At 43.2% G+C, this 14,613-nt stretch overlaps 1 pseudogene; it reads left to right on the plus strand.

Annotated features, from left to right (window-relative positions):
- Nucleotides 1-725: 725 nt before the first annotated feature.
- On the plus strand, nt 726-3,399 carry LOC106822315 (myeloid cell surface antigen CD33-like; annotated as a pseudogene).
- Nucleotides 3,400-14,613: the final 11,214 nt, after the last annotated feature.

Raw genomic sequence — 14,613 nt, forward strand, 5'->3', positions numbered from 1 at the left:
TTTCCCGGTGTGGACAGCAGAGGGGAGGGACAGGCTGGTGAAAGTCTCAAATGTCTATCAATAGGAGAATAAATGAAAGATTACAGAATATCCACATAATAAAATGCTACTTAGTAATCAGACATTGTGAGCTACAGAAACATGCAACTTCATCCATTTCAAAAATCCTATGCTGAGTGAGAGAATCTAGAGACAAATGAGTGCATTTCTAGGAAATTCTCAAATAAACAAAATTAATTCATCCAGACAGAGAGTATGTCAGTGGTTGCCTGGGGTGGAGGTGGACGTGGAGGTGATGAGCTGCGATAGTTGTGGGTTATCCTTTTGGGGTGGTGGAGACATTCTGTCTCCTGATTGTGGAGTCATAACTGGGTTGTATACATTTGTCAAAATCCACAGACATGTCACTTTCAAGTCAGTACATTTTGTATTATGTAAATTATAAAGTTTGTTAAAGAAAAACAATGAGAACTCACAGAACCTTCCAGTCCATGAGCATGATGTAAGTTCCTTGACTGCGAAAGCAATTGTATCGGGTTTCCACTTTCTGCTACATTGTTACTCTTTATAACAACCTAAAACTGGTGTTATTTTACTTAGGGGAGACTCACTTCCACATAGATCAAATGATGGTGCAAAATCTCTCTCTGTGAGGAAAGTCGAAGGAACAGTTCTCGAGACCCAACTGTATTTGAAAGATAATATGAATGGCGGCAAATGCGATTATGTCGCAGATGTCAAGGATTTGCCAGACCCGCAAGACACAGAGTGAGATGCAAAACCGCGTGACCTGAACCCAAAATTTTACCTGTGGCTGTAGGTTCCACTCGTGTTTGCTGGAAATACTACACCTTGTGAGACACTTACAACTGTGAGAAGTTGGTTTTCACGACCGGACATGCTCATCTCTACGACAAAGATCTAAGAAAATTCGCTCCAGTCCACACAACACTGAACAGCAGCATTCAGGGAAAAGAAGTTCCTCTGCACTGGCTCCTAGGACATCTGTTCTCCCTGAAGTTTTCCATGAAGATGCTGCACGGTTATAATTTTGAAGATGCCATTGCAATTTCACGAATCCACATACAATAAGTAAAAACAAAACTTTTCCATACTCCTATTTTTAGAAAATAACCAACATCCTACCAGGACACACAGCAGACTCCCCAGTGGCTGCAGCTCTGAAGCTCAACAGGACTGAGTGTTTGGGGAGGAAGTGACTCCACTGGGTGGGGAGCATCTCCTGGGCATGGAGCAGGTCAGTCAACTCCCTTCTTGTCTCCAGCCTCCCCAACACAGAGATGCTCACTAAGTGTTTGGAGAATGAATGAATGAATGAATGAATGATTGTCTGCTACCTGCACGTCACCTAGGACCCCCTTCTTTTCCTTGGCCCTAGAGCATCACACAGACTGTAAGGAATCCTACACCTGGTAGGATCTGCTCCCTGGTGTAGACAACACTGCTCAGAAAAGCACCTCAGATGGGAGGTCGTTAGAGACTCACCGTGTCCCCATGCTAGAAGGAATCCCTGTGATTTTGGCAGGGCATGGGATCTGATCCTCATCTGCTCCCCTCTGGGTCGTCTCAAAGTGTCTGAGCTGTGGGCTGTCCACCCGCTCTGGCAGAGGAGGACAACCTCTGGCCTGCAGTTCCTCTTCTGTGAATGACCAAGGTTGTGGGCTCCTCCTGTTTCCTTGGGTCTCCCGACAGCATCCCCTCCCTCTCACCTATTTCTCTTTTTACACCCAGAATGGACATCCAGAACCCTCCAACTCAGAGATGCTGCTGCTGCTGCCCTTGCTGTTGGCAGATGAGTGGGCCAAGGGAAGAGGGGGTCAGTGGGGTGAGGTCTCTGCCTGCCCATCTTTTCCCTGCAAGGTCCTAGGCTCAGAGTGAAATATTTGGGCTGCAAGTACAGGAGTCAGTGACGGTGCAGGAAGGTCTGTGTGTCCGAGTGCCCTGCACTGTCTTCTATCTCCAGGAGGGCTGGAATGACTCTACCCCAGCTCATGGCTACTGGTTCTGGGAAGGGGAAAATCCATGCCAGGATGCTCCTGTGGCCACAAACAACCCAGATCATAAAGTGCAGGAGGAGACCCAGGGCCAATCAACTTTTGGGAGACCCCCAGCCCTACAATTGCTCCCTGGACATCAGAGATACTAGAAGGAGGGATAATGGGAAATGCACTTTTCAGGTGGAGACAGAAAGAACAAAATGGAATTATAAATCTAATCCTCTCTGTGCATGTGACAGGTAAGGAGTGGGCTCCAGGTCACACTATCGGGGAAGGACCTGGCAGACACAGGGCAGAGCTGGGGTGGGACCCTGCTCATGACAGGATGTGGGGCTACAGTGTGTCAGAGCTTAGAGGGAGCAGCTGAACCAAAGTCTGAGGATTCTTTAAGGGCCACACCTAGGACCCTCCCTCCTAATCCCCATGTCTCCCCTTCTCCTCACCAGCCATGACCCACAAACTCCACATCCTCATCCTGGGGATCCTGGAGTCTGGCTGCCCCAGGAACATGACCTGCTCTGTGCCCTGGGCTTGTGAGCAGGGCACACCCCTCCTCTTCTCCTGGACATCGGCTTCCTCACCTCCCTGGGCCACAGGAGCCTCCTTTCTTCGGTGCTTACCCTCACCCCACGGCCCCAGGACTTTGGCACCAACCTCACCTGTCAGGTGAAGTTCCCTGCTGCTGGTCTGACCTTGGAAAGGACCATCCAGCTCAACACCACCTGTGAGTTTGGGGCCAGGACAATCACGTCCCTGAGGTGTTGGGGGCAGGAAGGCCATGCTGGGGACCTAGAAGACACAAGCTCTGCCCCTCCTGCATTTTTGTGGCTTCAAGTGGGGGGTGAACTTATCTCCCCCCATCCCTTCCTCTCACTGCAATGGGAATCCCCTTTTCTCATCCTAAGTTCCTCAGAGGACCCAGCAATCAGTGTCTGCCTAGGGGATGGCGCAGGTAGGAAGGAGCCCCCTCCTGGGCTATAAGGAGCAGGACCTTTTCCAGCTCAAGGGAGGGCGGGTCCCTGCCTCACCCTGGACTCACCCCGGTGACCAGAGAGCCCTTTGTGGGTGAACCCAGTGGTCCCTCCCACCCTCAGCCCCAGTGGCCTCTGTGAGCAGCTGTCCCCATCCGCCCCTCACTCCCCTCAGACTTCACCCCACCTCGGCTCCACAAGGAGAACAGGGCAACATTCCCATGGCAGAGCCTGCCTCTCAAGGCCCCTCATCTTCAATCTTTGGACAATTGCTCCATCCTCGACTTTTTATTTTCCCTAACAATCATTAATTTAAGTATTTTTGAACAAGTAATATAATCACCTGTCCAAAACTTCAAAATGCACAGCAGAGTCTGTCCTCAGATGCCCGGTCTCCTCCAGGGAAGTGACCAGTGTCCGCAAGCTGCTCTCAACCTTGACTGCTTCCCCTACAGGATCTCAAGGGTCCTTTGGTGTTAACAGCACAGATGTCCCCATTCTTCTCCCTGACAGTGGAGTTTTCCGTGGTTTGGATGGATTCCGATTCTGCATCTTCTGTTCATGGGAAAATCATGGTGTTAAGTTTATTCAACCAACAGCAAGGCTGCAATCAGCAATCTCCTGTCTCCTGTCACACGTGTGCGTTATGTCTGTGGGATAAATTCCAACAGCGAAAGAGCTGGATCACGTGTTCTTTCTGTATCGAGACCTACGGCCACGTTGTTCTCCAGCTAGGGCGGAAAAGTTTACATTCCCAACACGGAGAACTGAAAGTGTGCTTTCAGCAACCCAGTATGGGGTAAAAACTTCACTTTTGGCAGTAGCAGGTGAAAATCAGTATCTCCCTATAGTTGTTTTTATTTATATGTATTATTTTATTATTGAGGAAAAATTCACTAAAATTAAAGTCACTATTTGATCCATTTGCAAGTGTAAAATAGTTGGTTTTCAGTACATTGACAATGATGTCCAACCATCACCTCTATCTACTTCCATCCATCAATGTTTTCATCACCACAAGGAGAAGCCCTGTGCCCGTGCCACTCTCCGTACTCCCCTCCCCCAGCCCCTGCAACCCCTACTCTGCATTCTGACTCCATGGATTTGCCTATTCTGGACATTTCATATAAGTGGACTAGTACAAAATGTGAGTTTTTGTGTCTGGCTTCTCTCACTTTACAAGAGTTTGAAGCTGGATCCATAAATCTTGTATCAGTAAATCTTTTTTTTAATTTCATTTATTATTATTTTTTTTGAGGAAGATTAGCCCTGAGCTAACATCTGCTGCCAATCCTCCTCTTTTTGCTGAGGAAGACTGGTCCTGAGCTAACATCCGTGCCCATCTTCCTCTACTTTATACGTGGGACGCCTACCACAGCATGGCTTGCCAAGCGGTGCCATGTCCACACCCGGGATCCAAACCTTCAAGCCCCGGGCCGCCGAAGTGGAACATGCGCACTTAACTGCTGTGCCACTGAGCTGGCCCCTTTTTTAAAAAAATTATTAATTTATTTAATTTATTTATTATTGAGTTCATAATGGTGTACATCAATGTGAGATTTCAGTTGTACATTATTTCTTGACTGTCACCACATAAGTGCTCCCCTTCACCCCCTATGCTCACCCCCACCCATTCCCCTGGTAACCACTGAACTGTTTTCTTTGTCCATGTGTTTGTTTATTCTCCACATACGAGTGGAATCATCTGGTGTTTGTCTTTCTCAGACAGGTTTATTTCGCTTAGCATAATTCCCTCTAGGTCCTTCCATGTTATTCCAAATGGGATGATTTTGTCTTTTTTATAGCTGAGTAGTATTCCATTGTATATATATATATATATATATATACCACATCTTCTTTATCCAATCATCAGTCGATGGGCACTTGGGTTGCTTCCATGTCTTGGCTATTGTGAGTAATGCTGCAGTGAACATAGGGGTGCAGGTGTTACTTTGGATGCTGATTTCAAGTTGTTTTGGTAGATACCCAGTAGCAGGATAGCTGGATCGTATGGTAGTTCTATTTTTAGTGTTTTGAGGAATCTCCATACTGTTTTCCATAGTGGCTGCACCAGTTTGCATTCCCACCAGCAGCGTATGATGCTTCCCTTCTCTCCACACGCTCTGCAATACTTGTTACTTTCAGTCTTAGTGATTATAGCCATTTTAACAGGTGTAAGGTGGTGTCTTAGTGCAGTTTTGATTTGCATTTCCCTGATGATTAGTGATGCTGAACATCTTTTCATGTGTTTATTGACCATCTTTATATCTTCTTTGGAAAAATGTCTGTTCATCTCCTCTGCCCATTTTTTGATTGGGCTGTTTTTTTTTTTTTATTGTTCATTTGTGTGAGTTCCTTCTATATTATGGAGATTAACCCCTTGTCAGATATATGATTTGCAAATATTTTCTCCCAATTGGTGGGTTGTCTCTTTGTTTTGATCCTAGTTTCTTTTGCCTTGGAGAAGCTCTTTAGTCTGATGAATTCCCACTTGCTTATTTTTTCTTTTGTTCCTCTTGTCTGAGAGGACATGGTATTTGAAAAGATCCTTTTTAGTTAGATGTCAAAGAGTGTACTACCTATGTTGTCTTCCAGGAGTTTTATAGTTTCAGGACATATCTTCAAGTCTTTGATCCATTTTGAGTTTATTTTTGTGTATGGCATGAGATAGTGGTCTACCTTCATTCTTTTGCATGTGGCTGTTTAGTTTTCCCAACACCATTTATTGAAGAGACTATCTTTTCTCTATTGTATGTTCTTGGCACCTTTGTCCAAGATCAGCTGTCCGTAGGTGTGTGGGTGTATTTTTGGGCTTTCAGTTCTGTTCCATTGATCTGTGTGCCTGTTTTTGTACCCGTACCATGCCGTTTTGATCACTATGGCTTTGTAGTACATTTTGAAGTCAAAGATTGTGATACCTCCAGCTTTGTTCTTTTTTCTCAGGATTACCTTAGCAATTCGGGGACTTTGATTGCCCCATGTGAATTTTAGTATTCTTTGCTCTGTTTCCGTGAAGAATGTCATTGGGATTCTGATAGGGATTGCCTTGAATCTGTAGATTGCTTTGTGTAGTATGGACATTTTAACTATGCTTATTCTTCCAATCCATGAGCAAGGAATCTCTCTCCATCTCTTTAAGGCATTATCAGTTTCTCTCAGTAATGTCTTATAGTTTTCATTGTTTAAGTCCTTCACCTCCTTGGTTAAATTCATTCCTAGGTACTTTATTCTTTTAGTTGTGATTGCAAATGGAATTGTATTCCTGAGTTCTCTTTCTGTAAGTTCGTTAATGGAGTATAGAAAAGCAACTGATTTTTGTAAGTTGACTCTGTACCCTGCAACTTTACTGTAGTTAATTATTTCTATTAGTTTTCTAATGGATTTTTTGGGGTTTTCTATATATAAGATTATGTCGTCTGCAAACAGAGAGTTTCACTTCTTCCCTCCCTGTTTGGATTCCTTTTCTTCCTTTCTCTTGACTAATTGCTCTGGCCAAAACCTCCAGTACTATATTGAATAGGAGTGATGATAGTGGGCATCCTTGTCTTGTTCCTGTTCTCAGGGGTTGGCGCTCAGTTTTTGCCCATTGAGCGTGATGGTGGCTGTGGATTTGTCATATACGGCCTTTATTATGTTGAGGTAATTTCCTTCTATCCCCATTTTGTTAGGAGTTTTTATCATAAATGTTGTTGGATCTTGTCAAATGCTTTCTCTGCATCTATTGAGATGATCACGTGGTTTTTATTCCTCAATTTGTTGATGTGGTGTATCACATTGATTGATTTGCGGATGTTGAACCATCCCCGTGTCCGTGGTTTGAATCCCACTTGATCCATGATGTATGGTCCTTTTGATGTATTGCTGAATTCAGTTTGCCAAAATTTGTTTGAGAATTTTTGCGTCTATGTTCATCAGCTATATTGGCCTGTGGTTTTCCTTTTTTGTGCTGTCCTTGTCAGGCTTTGGTATCAGAGTGATGTCAGCCTCGTAGAATGTGGTAGGACGTGTTTCATCCTCCCTAATTTTTTGGAATGGCTTGAAAAGGATAGGTATTAAGTCCTCTCTGAAAGTTTGGTAGAATTCTTCAGGAAAGCCGTCTGGTCCTGAGGTTTTATTCTTTGGGATGATTTTGATTGCTGTTTCAATCTCTTTCCTTGTGATTGGTCTATTCAGATCGTCTGTTTCTTCTTGACTCAGCATTGGGAGGCTATAAGAGTCTAAGAATTTATCCATTTCCTCTAGGTTATCCATTTTGCTGGCATATAATTTTTCGTAGTATTCTCTTATAATCCGTTGTATTTCTGCGGAGTCTGTTGCTATTTCTCCTCTTTCATTTCTGATTTTGTTTATTTGCGCTTTCTCTCTTTTTTTCTTTGTTAAGTCTGACTAGGTGTTTGTCAATTTTATTTATCTTCTCAAAGAACCAGCTCTTTGTTTCACTGATCCTTTCTACTTCCTTTTTTGTTTCAATGGCATTTATTTCTGCTCTGATTTTTATTATTCCTCTCCTTCTGCTGACTTTGGGCTTTGTTTGTTCTTCTTTTTCTAGTTCAGTTAGGTGTAATTTGAGATTGCTTATTTGGGATTTTTCTTGTTTGTTAAGCTGTGCCTGTATTACGATGAATTTCCCTCTTAATACAGCTTTTGCTGTATCCCATATGAGTTGGTATGGCGTGTTATCATTTTCATTTGTCTTCAGATTTTTTTATTTCTCCTTTAATTTCTTCAATGATCCATTGCTTGTTCAGTAGCATATTCTTTAGTCTCCACATCCTTGTGCCTTTCTCAGCTTTTTTCTTGTAATTAATTTCTAGCCTTATAGCATTATGATCAGAAAAGATGTTTGTTATTAGTTCAATTTTTTTAAATTTGTAGAGGCTTGCCTTGTTTCCCAACATACGACCCATCCTTGAGAATGTTCTGTGTGCACTTAAGAAGAATGTGTATTCTGCTGTTTGTGGATGAAATGTTCTATATATGTCTATTAAGTCCAACTGTTTTAGCTTTTTGTTTAGCTCCACTGTTTTCTTGTTGACTTTCTATCTGGATGATCTGTCCAATGATGTGAGTGCAGTGTTGAGGTCCCCTACTATTATTTTTGATATCTTATTTTAGGTTTGTTAATAGTTGCTTTATGAACTTTGGTGCTCCTGACTTGGGTGCATAGATATTTATAAGCCTTATTCCTTCTTGATGTAGTGTCCCTTTGGTCATTATATACTGCCCCCTCTTTGTCTCTCTTTACTTCACTTATCTTGAAATCTACTTTGTCTGATATAAGTATTGTGACACCTGCTTTCTTTTTTTTTGCCATTAGCTTGGAGTATCGTCTTCCACCCCTTCACTCTGAGCCTGAATTTGTCATTGGAGCTGAGATGTGTTTCCTGGAGGCAACATATTGTTGGATCTTGTTCTTCAATCCATCTTGCCACTCTGTGTCTTTTTATTGGAGAGTTCAATTTGTTTACATTGAGGGTGATTATTGATGTATGAGGGCTTAATGCTGTCATTCTGTCACTCGTTTTCCGGTTTTCCTGAATTTCCTTTGTCTCTCGTCCTGTGTGTTTTGGTCTACCCGTTAGCTTCTGCAGTTTCTTACGCTGTGCTTCTTAGTTTTTTCCTTATTTATTTTTTGTGTGTCTGTTCTGCTTTTTAGTTTTGGGCTACCCTGAAGTTTGTATTCAGAATCTCATGCATAACATAGTCCATTTTCTGATGGCCTCTTATTTATTTAGTCTAGACTGACTCAGTCCCTTTCCTCCTCCCCTCCTAAGTTATTACTCTCATATCTTATTCCAATTTGTATTGTGAATTTGTGGCTAAAATGACAAGATTGTCTTTGTTTTTGGTATTTTCCTTCCCTTTAGCCTAATGCTATGCTTGAATATTTGCTATCCTATTCTGATTCTATCTGTCTCCTTACTCTGTGTTTTGTGGCCCCTTTCTCCATTTTTGTTCTTTTTTCAGGTATGAGGGCCTTCTTGAGGATTTCTTGTGGCTACGAAGTCCCTTAGCTTTTGTTTGTCTGGGAAAGATTTAACTTCTCCCTCATATCTGAAGCATATTTTTGCTGGATAGAGTATTCTTGTCTGAAGATTTTTATTTTTTAAAGTTTTGAATATGTCATTCCATTCTCTCCTAGCTTGTAAGGTTTCTGCAGAGAAATCTGCTGAAAGTCTGATAGGAGTTCCTTTGCAGGTTATTTTCTTCTGCCTTGCTGCCCTGAGTATTCTTTCTTTGTCATTCATTTTTGCCAGTTTTACTGATATATCCCTTGCAGTAGGTCTTTTTACATGGACAAATCTAGGAGATCTGAAAGTTTCCTCCACACACATTTCTCTCTCATTCCCTAGATTTGGGGAGTTCTCTGCTATTATTTCTTTGAGCACTTTCTGCTCCATTCTCCTTCTCTTCACCTTCTTGGATACCTATAATTCTTATGTTGCATTTCCTCATTGAACCAGATATTTCTCAGAGACTTTCTTCATTTATTTTTAGTCTCAGTTCTCTCTCCTCCTCTGTCTGGAGCATTTCAACCCGTCTATCTTTGATTACGCTGATTTGCTCCTCTACGATGTCCACACGAGCATTCAGGGAATCCGTATTTTGTTTTATCTCTTCCGTTGTGTCTTTCATCTCTAGTATTTCTGATTGATTCTTCTTTATAGTTTCAGTCTCTTTTGTGAAGTAGCTCCAGAATTCATTGACTTGTTTGTCTATATTCTGTTTTACCTCATTGAGCTTTCTAATGATAGCTATTCTGAATTCATTGTTGTTTAGTTTACTCATGTCTGAGTCCTCAAGACATAATTCTGGGTATTTATTGTTTTCCCTCTAGTCTGGAGTTTTAATGAACTGATTGAGGCTGGAAGTATGGGTTTTGCCCACTGTGCTATTATTCGGTTGCAGTTACAGCCTATCGCCACTGGGTGGGGGTCGAGAGCAGCGTATTCTGAGCCCTCTGCCTTCAGCCAAGATGGGGCAGCACAGTGCAGGTCAGGGAGGCGGGGGTGTGCTTTCTCTTGCACACAGTTCCAGGTTTCCAATCAGCTCTGGCTATCTGGTCTCCTGGAGTCTTGGCTTGATAAGGTCACCCCCTCCCCCACCCGGACCATGAAGCCTTTTGCCCTGTTAGAGGGCTTCCCTCGGCAGCGATCCCAGGCTTTAGGGGAGGGAGTGACGTTCTCTCTTACCCCATTCCAGCTACTCCAAGGGAGTCACCAGCCTCTCCACCCCCTGTCGTTTGGCTGCCGTGACTCTCCGAGGATTCCTGTGCTATTAGGATCTTTTCTGTTGGAATATGGTTGCTCCTGTTTGTTGTATGTTGGAGGGGAGAGAGTCCCCGGCAAGCTCACTCCACCATGACGCTCTCAAAAACTCCAAGGAGTTTGCGTTTTTTCCCAAATATAATGAGAGGCCACTGAAATCTTTAAGTAAGAGAGTGACTTGGTCTGATTTATATTTTAAAAATAACTCTCTATAAACCAATGTTACCTCATTAAAAAATTAACTAAAAAAAAGAACTGTGGTGCCGTCTGTGTTGAGAATGCACTATGGAGGGAGCAGAAGCAGAATAAGGAGAAGCATGGCTGGATGGCTGCTGTCGTGCAGAGAGTGACACTGGTGGCTTGGACCTGGACCTTAATTTCCAGTTGAGGGTAGGTTTTCTGTCCAGGGGGCAGGTGGAAATGTCAGAGGTGTATTTAATTGTCACAACTGGGACAGAAGGGTGCTACTGGTGTCTAGTGGGTAGAGATCAAGGATGCTGTTCAACATTCTCTAACACTCAGGACGGCTCCACTGCCCAAGAATTATCTGACTCAAAATGTCTACAGTGCTGAGATTGAGAAATGTTGGATTACAGTAACGGTGGTGGAATTGGAGTAAGTGGATAGTTTATTTAATATTTAAAAAGTTGAACCAACGGGTCTTGGGGATAGGTTGTATATGGGAGTGAGGCAAGGGAAGACATCAGAATCATGCTGGGTAAGGGCAGATGTTGGTACCTCATAACAATGATATTCAGGCTGCCGAAGAGGAGGTTGAGGTGAGAAATAGAGAGGGCTGCATGTTCACGTGAAGCATGTTAGGTCTGAGATGTGCATTACCTATTCCCATACAGATGTCAAATAGACAGGGAAAGGTCAGGGCTGAAATATAATTTTATGAGTCGTCAGCATATTTCTTTAATGCTATTGTTGTGTGATTTGAGATCATTTGCTTTGGTTTGTTTTTTTAACTTTTTATTTTGAAGCAACTATATGCTTACAGGAGGTTGCAAAGAAATGAACAAGGAGCTCTCATGCACTCCTCCCCAACTGTTATCTTACACAACTGTAGTACTATATGGGAATCAAAGAGTTGCCATCAGTAGTGCAATTCTGATTGCCAATCCCAATTGGGGCAGGGGGTTTCCAACACCACCAGGCAATTCTCCAGACTCTAGCCAGGGGTTCTATAATTCAACTCAATTCCAACACTGTCTACTTGGAGATAGCATCAGATTCCACAGGTTAAAGGCTCAGTCCCACAAGACTGTCCTTCCCTTCCCCATTCAGACACCAATCTCAAATCCAGGTTGTCACCTGTGCTTCTGATCAACTGGCTGTAGATTGGAGGTTCCCACAATCCCCTCCTTCGGTATGATTAATTAGTTAGCATGGCTCACAGAACTCAGAGAAACATTTTACTTACCAGATTAGCGATTTATTATATAAAGATATAACTCAAGAACAGCTATGATACCAGTCAACACAAGGTTGACATAAGGGAAACCATAGTGTAGAAAAGAAACCATATTGTAACTTTGAATGACCTCTGATTAACTAACCCACGCATGCTCTGTAGATTTTATGGACCCTCCCAGATGCTATAAGATGATAACTTTGTTCTTCTGAGTCCCTTAGGAATGTGATCACCTCCAGACAGAGAGTCTGTGCTGATGGCCATCATCAATGACAACTTAAAGATCAGGATATAGGCAACTGCTCCAGTCTCTGATGCATATCCAGTAAAACAAAAGACTGTCAGGACCTGAGACCAGATGTCTGCCCCGACCTGGAGATCTTATGGAGGCCCCACTGGGATCAGGTCTATTTTTCAGGGACTGTTAAAATTTGGGTTGTCTATACTCCTTATCCTTCTGATTGGACACTTGATTATAAAATGTGCTTTTTAGATGTTGAGAAAGACACAAAAGTCTAATAATACAAAGATGTCAACCTGAAGCCAGGAACAAGAGAATATTCCCAAATGAATGTTAAACCATGTCATTCCTCTAACCCAGATCTATGCCCAATTCAGCAGGAAGAAGCTAGATCAGTCGTCACCCCGAATCCATCAAGAATGAGGAATACCAAAGAGTAGGGGGGATTGAAACGAACAGAGAGTTAGTCATTGATGATTAAATAGCTAGGAACTATAGGTTTTTTTTTCCTTTTTGCTTTTAGCTGTTTAACCTGCCCACTGTTAACTGTGCTGTTTAGGCAATATGCTATCTGAGTCCCACTAGGTTCCTATAGATAACTTCTCCCTGGAGCCTGGATCACCATGATAATGGGTGTGTCAGCTGTTCTTCAGGAATTAGGACCCCTTGTCCACTTCAGGCCAGTTGAGACCACCAACTCATCAACTGGGCCCACACAGATATCCAATAGGTGATCTTTTGATGTCAAGAAGCTAAAAACTCCAACCTCAGGTCATGCTAATGCCACCATTTTGTGAACATGGCTCCTATGAAGAGGCATGGAGTCTGACTACGCTTGCGCAGATCATCAATTACCTCACCTCTCCTCACCTCCAATCTTCTATCTCCACATTTCCGACCACCTTACCCCCATCCCATAAATAGCCCTGAGTCCCTATTTTTAGGGAGGCAAATTTGAGACTTGTTCTCACTTCCTTGCATGGTTGACTTGTGATTAAACTCTGTCTCTGCTGCAATCTCATCATCTCAGTGTTTGGCTTTCTAGCCAGTGAGCAAAAATTAACTTGGTGTGCTAACAGCTAGGTGGAAGAGATGTGTAGGGCAAAGTATGGGGAAAGGGAAAGCTTCCATGCTCTCTGTGGGAGCACCACTCTCCAACCCAGAGGCTCTCTGAACCCAGTCCTCTTGGGTTTTTATGGAGGCTTCATTACATAGCCATGATTGATTAAATCATTGGCATTGGCAATTCATTCAACCTCCAGCCTCTTTCCTCTCCCCCTCCGTGGAGGCCAGGGGTGGGACTGAATGTTCCAACCCTCTAATCACATGGTTGGTTCCCCTGGCAACCAGCTCCCATCCTTAGGTACTTTCCAAAAGTCACCTTATTAACATAAACGCAGTTGTGGTGGAAAGGTGCTTGTTTTGAATAACAAGGCATCCATTTCACCTTTATGGTTCTGAAGTGATTTCAGGAACTGAGGACAAGAGACCAAATACTATAACAAAAGATATTGCTCTTATTGAAGCCTGGTACCTAGGGGTAGCGTAGATATTAAACCAATTTGCTGTTTTTCCTGTTTAACTTGAGGGGTGACTCAGGGGTGTTGAGAATTTGGGATCTTGTTTTGCAGAATAAAGAAAGTGCCTTTGAAGAGGTTGGAATGGCCCTCAGCAGCTGTTGAAGCCCAGAAGTCAGATTGCCCAGGGGCATATTGGAAGCGATTTGTTTCCCTGAAGCTCCTCCTGCCACGCCCCTTAGCTCTATAAAACCCCCTTGCTTTCTGTTCCTGGGGAGGTGGATATGAGTGAACCCAGGCTCCCACCTACTCGTTTTGGCCTATTCAAATAAATCTTTCTCCATTTCTAAGCACCAATGTCTCAGTGTTTGGTTTCCTATGCATCAGGCACACACACTTGAGATTAAGAGGGTCAGTATCATTATTGCTCAGGAAATCTCAAGAATTTGGGGAAATGTGAGCCAGGAACCATGGACAAAGACCAAAATAAATATTTATTATAAACCCCAATATCACAGGCAGCATGTATTTTTAAAGTCATGGATGAAATAGGACATTGAGGAAAAGTGGTCCCGATGCATTCCAAGATTTAGGAGTCAGAGGAAGAGCCATGAAGGGAGATGAGGAAGTATGTCTAGAAAGATCATGGGAAAAGCGAGGAAGTGTGGTGTCCTCTGTACATTAAGTACAGGCACCTTCACAAAGAATAAGTGGATGGTGCCCCAGGATGTGAGGAAGGTAGCAGTTCTAGGTGACATGGAAGCCAGACTGAAGCATTTCAAGAAGGAATTGTTACCGTCCCAGGTTTATTTTTCCCACCACCCAGAAAGCTAAACACCGAGACGACAAGATTGCAGAAGAGAGAGGATTTTAGTCACAAGGCAGCCATGTGAGGAAGCAAGAGCATGAGTCTCAAATCCACTTCTTCAAAAATGAGGGCTCAGGGATATTTATGAGGTAGGGGGGCAAAATGGTCTGAAATGTGGAGATAGATGATTAGACGTGAGGAGAGGTGAGGTAATTGATGATCTGTGCAAGCGTAGTCAAGCTTCATGGGTCTTCGTAGGACACATGTTCATAAAATGGTGGTGTTAGCATGATCTGAGGGTGAAATTTTTAGCCTCTTGATGTCAAAAAGTCACCTATTGGACGATTGCACAGGCCCAGTTGATGAGTTGGTG

Source organism: Equus asinus, chromosome 26 (assembly GCF_041296235.1).
Source record: "Equus asinus isolate D_3611 breed Donkey chromosome 26, EquAss-T2T_v2, whole genome shotgun sequence".
Lineage (NCBI taxonomy): Eukaryota > Metazoa > Chordata > Mammalia > Perissodactyla > Equidae > Equus > Equus asinus.